Source organism: Octopus bimaculoides, chromosome 9 (assembly GCF_001194135.2).
Source record: "Octopus bimaculoides isolate UCB-OBI-ISO-001 chromosome 9, ASM119413v2, whole genome shotgun sequence".
NCBI classification, from domain to species: Eukaryota; Metazoa; Mollusca; class Cephalopoda; order Octopoda; family Octopodidae; genus Octopus; species Octopus bimaculoides.
Window position 1 is genome coordinate 62,250,244 of NC_068989.1, and position 10,707 is coordinate 62,260,950.

At 33.4% G+C, this 10,707-nt stretch overlaps 1 protein-coding gene and 1 long non-coding RNA gene across 3 annotated transcripts in view; both read right to left on the reverse strand.

The window, feature by feature from the left end:
• The window catches only part of LOC106873691 (uncharacterized), an 11,084-nt gene extending 517 nt beyond the window's left edge, over nucleotides 1-10,567 (reverse strand). Inside the window, exons 1-4 of the long non-coding RNA XR_001409907.2 lie at nucleotides 9,663-10,567; nucleotides 7,707-7,796; nucleotides 5,527-5,589; nucleotides 1-4,167 (exon numbers count right to left, since the gene is read on the reverse strand). The exon at nucleotides 1-4,167 is cut by the window's left edge and continues 517 nt beyond it. This is a non-coding gene — a long non-coding RNA (uncharacterized LOC106873691). The remainder of the gene's footprint in view (nucleotides 4,168-5,526; nucleotides 5,590-7,706; nucleotides 7,797-9,662) is intronic.
• The window catches only part of LOC106873251 (gamma-aminobutyric acid receptor alpha-like), a 647,142-nt gene that overhangs the window by 539,382 nt on the left and 97,053 nt on the right, over nucleotides 1-10,707 (reverse strand). The gene's annotated exons all lie outside the window — the stretch shown is intronic.

Here is a 10,707-nt window from a genome sequence, read left to right on the forward strand (position 1 = left end):
TGGATTTATGATGAAACTTGAACTTGGTGTCAGACGTGGCGGAATACTCAAAGATGTTTAATTCGGGTTAACAAAAACTTTTGTAGAAATGATGCACTTGTATTGCCAGCCAACATCAAAAGCCATTATGGTCTCGTGTCACATTATGGTTACTTAAATACAATTTATGTGGTTGGTTTGTTGGGCAGGCGATGAAAATGATCTTCTCATTCAAAGCAGGAGAAAGAATATGAAGGGTAATACTAAGAAACTTGCCCTCAATTTCCTGTAACACTGCCGCATCAATTTGGATGATGGCGATGAAATGTTGTCTTCATAAAGCTGAGAAGCTGCCATGGTGTACCAAGGAAACAAAAAATAGACGCACTAAAAATAAATGTAACGTAGCCACAAATTGTGAGAAACGTAGGAGAAAATCCTCACGATCACTAAAATATGGCCCCTTTACCTGATCAGAAATTCTAACCACTATCTTCTCGAAATTTCGCAGAAGATAACGAATTAGCTATTACGTTCATGAAGTTGGAAATAGGGCACGAACATCAATACTGTGCGGGGCTCTTTTTGTTGTATTTGTTGCTGGTGCTGGTGCTGTAGTTTTTCTTGCGAGTGTTTTTGTTGTAGATATTTCAGTGTGTAAAACGATGTCGATCAAGCTCTTGTTCAGGAAAAGATTAGATTCCATTGGAATGAAAATAACTTAAACGTTTCTTGCATAGAACCATTAACGATATGCTGTTATTTGACACGATTTCAGCTGTCTGAAATACATTCAATATGACTCTTATCTGATGATGAAGCGTGTATAGAAGAAAGCTGAACGTTTTTGAAGTGTGCTTTCAGACTTATAAATGCAAAACTCTGTGTAGAGACAGGACCATCTGTATAATTGATTTCAATTTACTCCCTATAAATATAGGAGCCATAGATTTGACTAGTGTGTTTCTCTCACGCACGATGTCGCTTTATTTCAGTTTTGTTGTTTATTTGATTATTAAAGGTATCGCGGTGACATAAGCGTTACGACTCCGGACAAAATGATGAGCGGCATTTCTTCTGTATGTACGTTGTAAGTTCAGATTCTGCGGAAGTAAAGTTTTCTTTCATCCTGTCGGGGGCCAATAAAATTAGTACGAGTCGAGCACTGGAGTCGATACAATAGAGTAGCCTCCTCCCACTAAAAATTTCAAGCCCTGTGCCTATATTGGAAAGGATTGTCTCTTTTATCGTTGAGCTTACGATGTATATATGTATCATTTTGTGAACTCTTTTATCTTGGCTTACAGAAAAAAAAGAAAAAGAAATCTGGTTTCATATGAGGGTGAACGTAACTACTCATATAATTACCAGACGGCGAGTGATATACTCAAACGAAAAAAACAAAAACATTTAGCAGAAATAGCATTATAAAAGTGTCAGAAAATATTACTGTAGATTTCTACATCGCGAGAATTTGAATGCAATGTCGTTTTACACTCAATCTTATATTAAAAGTGCCGTGAGAAAGTAATAAGAAATTTAAAAATTGCACCATACGTGTGATTTGCGTTAGTTAGTCAGCGTATATCAGTGTTCATGTCTTTTTAAACTCTTCTTATACTTTCGCAATTGAAACGCCTGATGTACAGTCTCAACTGATGTTCGCCAGTGTGCATAGGAATAAAGTAGTTGATGACTTTATTGCTCTTAAAATAAGGAATCATTAGTAAGCATATTTTGTGCAGTAGCATCATGGAGAATTATGTGTTTTCAAGGTTATCGGTGGACGAGGGTGATGTAGAGGGAATCGTGAGAGTAAGTGGGGGTAAGGGTGATTCGTATCGATAACGTAATGAAGAATACAATAAAGAAAGCCCACGTGAGATGATGCGCGAAACGTGTTTGTAAATGTCGGAGAAAGCAACGCAACTTGATGCTTGTTTGCTGATGCGGAATGGAGCTGTACAGCGATCTATATATATACATATCAGTCACATATTAAGGTGTCGCATTAAGTTTCCGTCATCTGAGCACGTTTATTTCCTTTTAATCCCAGTTTGTTTTTTATTGCTTATTTTTATAGAGCACCGTGATTATATTGCCGTCGAAATTACGCAAAAATGAAAATAATACTGACATCTCATTTTAACAGATATATTTACGAAAATGCCATACGAATATCTTGAAATACGAAAGAGTAAATTTATTGAATAAAATCGCCATTGGCTTTAACCACGGACTCCAGGCCACTTCAGAATCCCCTGCTAGTCTTCTGGATGGTCTAAGTTGGTGAATGCTGCCATAATCCTTGTCTTCACCTCATCTTTAGTGTGACAAAGAGTTTAGTTAGTCTCTCACTCAACTGCGCCCAGCTCAAATTTTCAAGGGGTTTGCAGTCTGGAAAGTTAGGTTGCAGAATTTGTCTCATAGCCATAGCTGGGTTCTCCTTCTTGTGTTGCATGATTTAAGAATCCTGTTGCCAGACATAAGTTCTTCCAGCAGCCACCCTCTTGATCCAGGGCAGCACTACCTTCTCCAGGCACTTGATATAAGCATCCGAGTAGAGTCTGAGGTTATGTGGAAAGATGAAGGGAGGCATATCGTCAACATAACTGGTGATCACTCCAAACACCATGATCTTGACTCGATGTTTGATTTATATTACTCTCGGTACATGTTTTGGGGACACCATATACATGTTTGTGTTCACCATATATTCGTACTGAAGCTTCCGTCGTGAATGCCAGTAGTACGACATGTCGTTTCCAAATGACTGACAGAATGAATTGCGTTATGATACTGTTTTCTTACAGATGTTACCCAACTGATCCTACTATACTGTGTAGTCGACAAAATTAGAAAAGAAAAAAAAGATCAATGGGCATGTACGAAATTAAAAGTTTTAAATGGCAACAATTTACCCATTGCATGCTGTATATAAGTATTTGAATTATGAAGACGAATATCTGTATAAAATTTTGATGAGCTTCATTTCCTTCGCGCAGAATTAAAGCTGGCGAAGTATAACGCAAGTCATAATGTAACGAGTTAATATCAAATAAACACCTTCTTTCTCTTTGATGAAAAAAATAGCTGCAACATGGTGCGGAAAGTGTATTTAAATGTAGTCTCAATACGGTTTTTTGTGTCATTGTTCATGGTTATCTCTTTTACAGTTGTGATCGTACATTGAAACTTCGATTTAATTTCAATTGAACTGCATTTGTATGTATAAATTGTAATAGAAGTCAAGAAAGGGCTAACAAATGGAGACGTTCAGGTATTTTAAAAGCATTTAGGATTAAATTATTCAATGGGTCATTAATGGATTACGGAGTTATATTCTGATCCAAAGTCGATCTGGTTGCGGCTTTTATTACGTTGAATGACTGCACATAACGACAACTGTGCTGAATGCAAACTAAAGGGGAGCAAGGTGTATGAATATGTGTGTAGTGAGGTTTCTGCACAGGCTTTGGGGATGGGATGTCTCCTTTCTGTTTGTGCGTGGGTGGTTAGGAGGGACGAACAGTATTTTATTTCATATGCTGTAGTTATTCACTTTATTTGTCAGACCATCTCAGTTTTCAGTGCTATTTGTTTGAGTGGAAATTGTTTATTCTACATTGAGAAATATGATTTCTTGTATTAAACGTATATTTATACCAATAATGCTTCACCACTGATTAACTCCGATTTAACACAATTTCGCCGTATATGACGCACCTTATTAGCTATCAGTTATTTGATTTTAGGGAAAGGCTAATTACTTTATTTCCACTCCTTAAGATTTCATCATTCACTATAGATAAGATAAGAAGTTTTCCGTCTCAAAAAATGAAATTCTGAAAAGATTCTGAATGAAGAAAATATTTTTGTTTCATACGCTTCTGCATATTCATTTTCACCTATCCCAATACTGTACAAAAATTCTCTAAATAAAATAATAAAAGGAAATTTTGATAAAACAGAAATGTTACATTATTTTCTTTCCTAATAATTATTAAAAAACTTGAATATATATCTAGAATGGTCTCTCCAGGGTTCGCAATTTGTTTTGCAGAAATCTTTTGATCTGCGACCTTTAAATATATTCATATGGGTGCAGTAGAGTTTTGCGTTTCTTTCATCATTCAACCTTCACAAACTCGATTTCAGCTATAGTTGTCGCTTAGTTGGTATTTTCATCTGATTGGTAATATTTCCAAGTCGAAAAAGAATAGGAAAATGAATGATAGAGAGAAACAATTTTTTTCAAAGTAACGAGAGAAGGAAAGCAAAAAAAGTAGCAGCGAGAAAGAAATGTTAACCTGAGAGAAAAGTAGGTCATTTGTGAATGTGTGTGTGTGTTTGTATGTGTGTTTGGGCGCGTGCATGTGTGTGCGTGTTTGCGCGCGTGCATGTGTGTATGCATAAATGCTGAGAGAGTAAGAGAGTGAGAGAGAGAAAGAAAGAGGAAGAGGTAAGGAAGAAGAGAGAGAGAATGAAATCGCTGTCAGAATTTTTCTGGTGTGTTAACAGTGTTGTGTCTCTTTAAACAACACAATTCATCTTCATGTCTTTGAAGTTATTTCAACGAATAATAAGCAGATGACACGAGCACGAACATTACATCTCTTCTCTGAATATGTCAACAGTCGTATAAATCACAATTACCGTTCAAAATTACATTGTCTATACACCTACTAAGATTAGAGGTTAATGCTAAGTGGACAGAATAGCTTGCATATTAAAATGTTCGTGGACTCGTAACCATGTATGCTTGAACGCACGCATGTATGGATATTAATGCAAGCAATAACCATGCATGAGCGTTCTTCTACGAATCTACATGCTTATAATTCTACGGACGTCATATCAACCGTCTTCTTACATAAACGAGCAAAAATAATCATATTAGTGTTTGTTCTGCCATATTCAACCTTTCCTTCTTTTCCTGTCTCTTCCCTTTGTTTTTTTTTTTCACAGTGATAAAGCTCCTTGATTCAGATCGGTCTAATCAGACTTTCCTCCGTGTGGGACAAAGTCTTAGAGATAAACACTTAACGTCCTGACACGAATATATGCATACCATACACACCCATATGCTTATATATATATATATATATGTGTATGTGTATTTATATGTATGTATGTATGTATGTATGTATGTATATATATATATAAATATATAAATAAGTATATATATATGTATATGTATACGGATATAGTAAAATTAAATAAAATATTTTTTTAACTATTTCCATATTTTTGAAATACAAGGGACATTTTCCGTTCTTTTCTCTCTCTCTCTCTCTCTCTCTCTCTCCCTCTCTCCCTCTCTCTTACTCCTGTAAACGCTTGGTGGCAGGTAGTAGCAGTCCTAAAAGGATATTTGATATAGGGGATGCAAGTTCTTGGTTTTGATTGTTTAAGCAGCAGTAATTGAGGAAGGAGAAGGAGGAGAAGAAGAAGAAGAAGAAGAAGAAGAAGAAGAAGAAGAAGAAGAAGAAGAATATATATTGGACTAGCATACGTTGATAAACAAGAATAATACACTATGCTTACTTCTGAGTATATTCATATAAATCTTCTCAAAAAGTGAAAGTCGTATGTAAACACGGCACCACACTACAAACAGCATCGTGAACATATCATTAACTATCTTCTACTTTGCAAACTCTTCAACATTTTACACGCCGTAATAAAATTAATACAAATACGTGAATACCACTATATAGTTCGACTAACATCCATAGAACTTTGAATGGGAGTACAATAAAATCATTTAAATAATGCATTAGGCTTAACTTTACACTGCCCTTGCAGATATTTTATCAGATTGTATATTATAATACAGGTGCATCAGATCCTAACTATGGAGAGAGTTCTAATGTAAATTGTCAATGGATATTCTACAGCCAACAACCTTATGAAATCCTTTACACACGTCTAAGAACTGAGATTAGTAAAAAAAATACCTATTATAAACTGACAAGAGAGGTATCATAAGTTTTTCAGTAAATATCAGACACATCGTTATTTTCTGGGTTGTACTTTTTCGCAGATATATGCCTAATACCGTTTCACGTCAATTATTCTCCTCCATAATGTATTGCAATTAGATGTTGATTGGACCAAAGATCGAGGTTAGTGAGTTAAGATATTTCATGTGCACATGAAGATCGAGCTGCATATATAATGTATATGTATTTAGTGTGTGTTTTGTGTATAAGCTTATATGGATAGGTACATACATACATACATACAAAATACAAAAATACATACATACATGTACGCATACATACATGCATGCATACATACATGTATGCATACATACATGTATGCATACATACATGTATGCATACATACATGTATGCATACATACATACATACATACATACAAAATACAAAAATACATACATACATGCATACATACATGTATGCATACATACATACATACATACATGCATACATACGTAAATATATGCATACATATTTATAAGCAATACAATTGTTGCGAATGAATTTATACCTGATGTTCAATGGGCTACAGATTTTAAGTGAAAATTTAAATTGTAAACATTACGTTTGCATCGTTCCAATTTTAAAGCAATCAGCTTGATTGATGTGACAACTTTGTATTTATATACTCTATGAACAATAAAATCAGTTATGTCATCTCGGTACCAGTACAAAACAATTTAATGCAGTCCAAACTTCATTGTATAAGGCTATTTTGACGTTTCTTCGCTTATCTTTTTGATATATGACAACGAAAATAAGGAATATTTTAAAATACTTTCTTTTTTTCTATAGAGGAACGTCTGTGAATATATTACACGTCGATAACGTTTTTAGTCTTTGATAATTCATAATATTTTAACAAGTATTTTGATTTATGACGTCCAAAAGATATCAATTATGAGTATTTGTTCAAGATAAAGTATTTATAAAACTTTTTTTTTTCATAACCGTTATACTTCTGCTTTGAAAAATCATTATAAGTTTCTACATGCTTTGTGTATTCCCATTTTATTGTCTTTTCATAATTTTATATAATTAGATATTTGGTTTTATGATTCTATATAACTTTATAGTTATTTATGTTATTTTCTACATACGTTACTTCATACTCGATAAAGAAGTAGTGTAAGATTTTTATAAAATTTTAAGAAAAATAGTAGCTGAACGCATTCTTTATCAAATCTCATTTCAATTACCCCAACATAATCTCTTTACAGTGATTCGTCAGCTGTAATTATATTTCTACCACAGGGAATCACTTTTGTGTGGCCAACGTTATGTAAGATAATACATTTTGTGTGTGTTGAGAATTGAATGCAAAATGCTGTTTTAGGCTTTTCAATTACAGTATACTAACTATATCTCTTTCGTAATTTTATAGACAGCACAATTTTTGTTATTTAGTTTCAAACACTTAATGTTTTTAAATAAATCGACAACAATATATATATATCTATTTTCATCGATGCATCACTCTTACACAACATCTGTTTCCAATGTTAAATTACAGTAAAATTCATAAATATTTAACTCTAAAATATTTAATTGATTTCATATTTGCACTCAGCTTTGGAAATGAGAAATCATTTCACTTCTTTGACGATTTAATGGTTACATTTATTAAATTGTTTCTCTCGGAGGTAGTTGTAGTTTATAAGTGAGTGACTCTACTTTAACTTCATCACAATCAAAAATATATTATACACGTGATTACTCCTTACCAAAACTTGACATTTCCCGGTGAATAACATTTCCATATCGAAGCATACTACAATCCTGTTTTTCTACTGATGAGTACTTAGAATTGATAACTGATTATAAACGAGAAAGAAATATAAGGTGCATTCCATATAATTATACATTCAGCTATACGCACACACACACACACACAAGTTCACACACACACAGTTACATTCCCACATGCCTACTTATATACAAATAGATATATACAAATGGATAGAGAGATTTTATACATATTAATGCACACAAAAACATAACAACTTTTGGGTATTTAACAAAGCAATTAGACAAAGACTTAAGAAAGTGTTGTTTTTTGGTTTTTGGTTCATAAAAGTAATTATGAAATAAGTGATGTTGAACGTTGTATCTAGGAAGTTATATTATCGAGTAAAATAAGTGTAGTATTAGCTATCATTCAGAACAAAACATGCATGCCTACTGAAAATACGAATTATCATGACTTGAAAAACTGCGCTTAACCCATGAAATAGAATGTGAAAGAAATAGAACGTTAAAAAAATATTTCAACACAATGAAATACTGCAGAAATAGAATAATTATTTCATAATTATAACCCGGATATAAAATGTGTGTCGCGTTTGTTGTATTTCTTCCACCAGGATTATTTAGTTTTGTTTATTTTGTAGTATGAATCAATTTTCAATTAGATAATATAGGTCTAATTTCCAAAATTCATTCATATTCATTTGAAGTTATGCAGGGATTTTAGGCAACCATAGAAACACTAACAACATGGTGTTTTCCAAATGTTGTAACAACATAAACAGGCTAATTTCGTTACATTCGCATTAAACTTATACATCATACATAATGCGATTCTGGATTTATATTCTCAAGAATTTAGTTTGAAAACATTTTTATAGTCGAAGAACTACGTGTTTTGTTAATTCAAAACTTTAACCCATTCCCATTCAAGTAATGAAGCAAGTAGCTTTCGGAACGATGAAATCTCTTTCACTTGAACTCGTGGTATTTCAAGCGTTTCACTATAAAATTACCATAAACTAATTAAACAATTAATTACACTCTAATCTCAAATTAAAATTTCATTGAAATTTCCATTAATATTTTGCCTCGTTTAAGCTTAGTTATTGATCGATTGTAAAGTGAACATGTTACACGTTTTACAATGAAATTAACTCAGTATCTTCACTAAAGAGATAACCGTGATTACTTTCATTTAGGTCTTGTAATGCCCCAAGGTACTGAGAAGATAAACATTATTTAATAGTTTATCATTTCTAGTTACACACATGAATAGTGTTCATAAATCACACGTGGTGTAGAACGAGCAACATGTACCAGAGTAGAACAAGTAGATTAATAATGTAACTGTCAAAACTCTACGTTTCTGAGTTCAATTTGAGATCACTGTATTCTTTAGATTTCTCTGTGACTGATACATATGGGTCAAAGGCTATATTACAAGATATTGCTTTCTCTACCGATAGCTGTAAATAATTATTGAAAGTTTTCTGGCAACATGCCGCTATCCGGATTAGCCAAATTCAAGTGACAATTAATTAATTTATATAAGAACATTTACCAATGATACACACAACAATTCATTAATCCCTGTTTCTTGAAGTCTTCTCTTGTATATATGCGCAGAAGCTCATAAATATATGCATACACGCACGCACGCACGCACACACACATATGTATGTATATATACATACACATATATATGTGCGTCTGTGTCAGTATGTATATGTATAAGCGTGTGTGTGTGTGTGTGTGTGTGTGTGTGGGTGTGTGTGTGTAAAGATATGTATGTGTGTGTGTGTATGTATGTATGTGTGTATTCACGATAACGTATACTTCAAGTATATGTAATTATTATGTTTCAGAAAATGTAATAATGTTGAAGATAAATCTATTATTCTTGATGTTGTTCATGTTTAGTCTTTACTCACCCTCAATACGTCCTTATGTAAACAAATCGCTGCCCTTGTTTAAACTTTGTTTTCCTTGAACGTGTACACCTATCGTGTACTGCTTTAAAGATAATCATCCTTCGTTTTCCACTCCTCTTTACGATCTTCGAACAAATTTATTGATTTTCAGTACACTTTCTTCGATTGAGAGCCCGCAGGTAAAAAGGAAAATTCAACTATGCTGAATGAATGAAATAATATTAAATCATATCCAAATTTTATGGGTGACCTGACGCGTATAGACGATATTTTCTGGCACAAGCACATCAACCACATTGACAAACGTAGTCAACAAAAATGGCATTGTTACTGCGAAAAATAAGAGCAAAATTTCCGTGAAATAACAGCCATATGCTACTCTTAGTTACATGCCATATTCGACAATAATATTAGGTTATATTGGGTTTAATCTTAGGAACAATATCTGGATGAAAGCATTGGGTGATCACGACTGGAATGATGGTGGTTATAGTTTCATTCGTTAATACTCAAGTGCTATGTAAGCCAGATTTTATACCGACATGTCTCTATGAAAAGAAGGATATGTTAGATAAAGTGTTCTATATACAGCCAAAACGACAGGTTAGTCATAGCATGAATGTGTTTCAGCGTAAATCTATTCGGTCAGAGTTGACGTGTGGCTGTATAAAAATAACAAAGAAAAATTCTCCTGCACTCTTCCATAATCTGAATGGAGTTTTTGTTGTTTGCTAATTATATGAATGACAAACAATACTTTATGACGTCATATCACACAGAAAATCATGACAGAGAAGTAATAGTTCGTGACATAAAGTGACGATAGTATGGAGAAGGAAACTATATCGTACATGGCTCTTGTCATGAGTCGATTGCAGAATGCAGAAATCATAAACACGCAAATACTGCGCATGAGTAACACAGACGTTTGTATACATAACATATAAACATATGCATGCAAATAACACGCACTCGTTTATCTATCTATCTATCTATCTATCTATCTATCTATCTATCTATCTATCTATCTATCCATATATATATA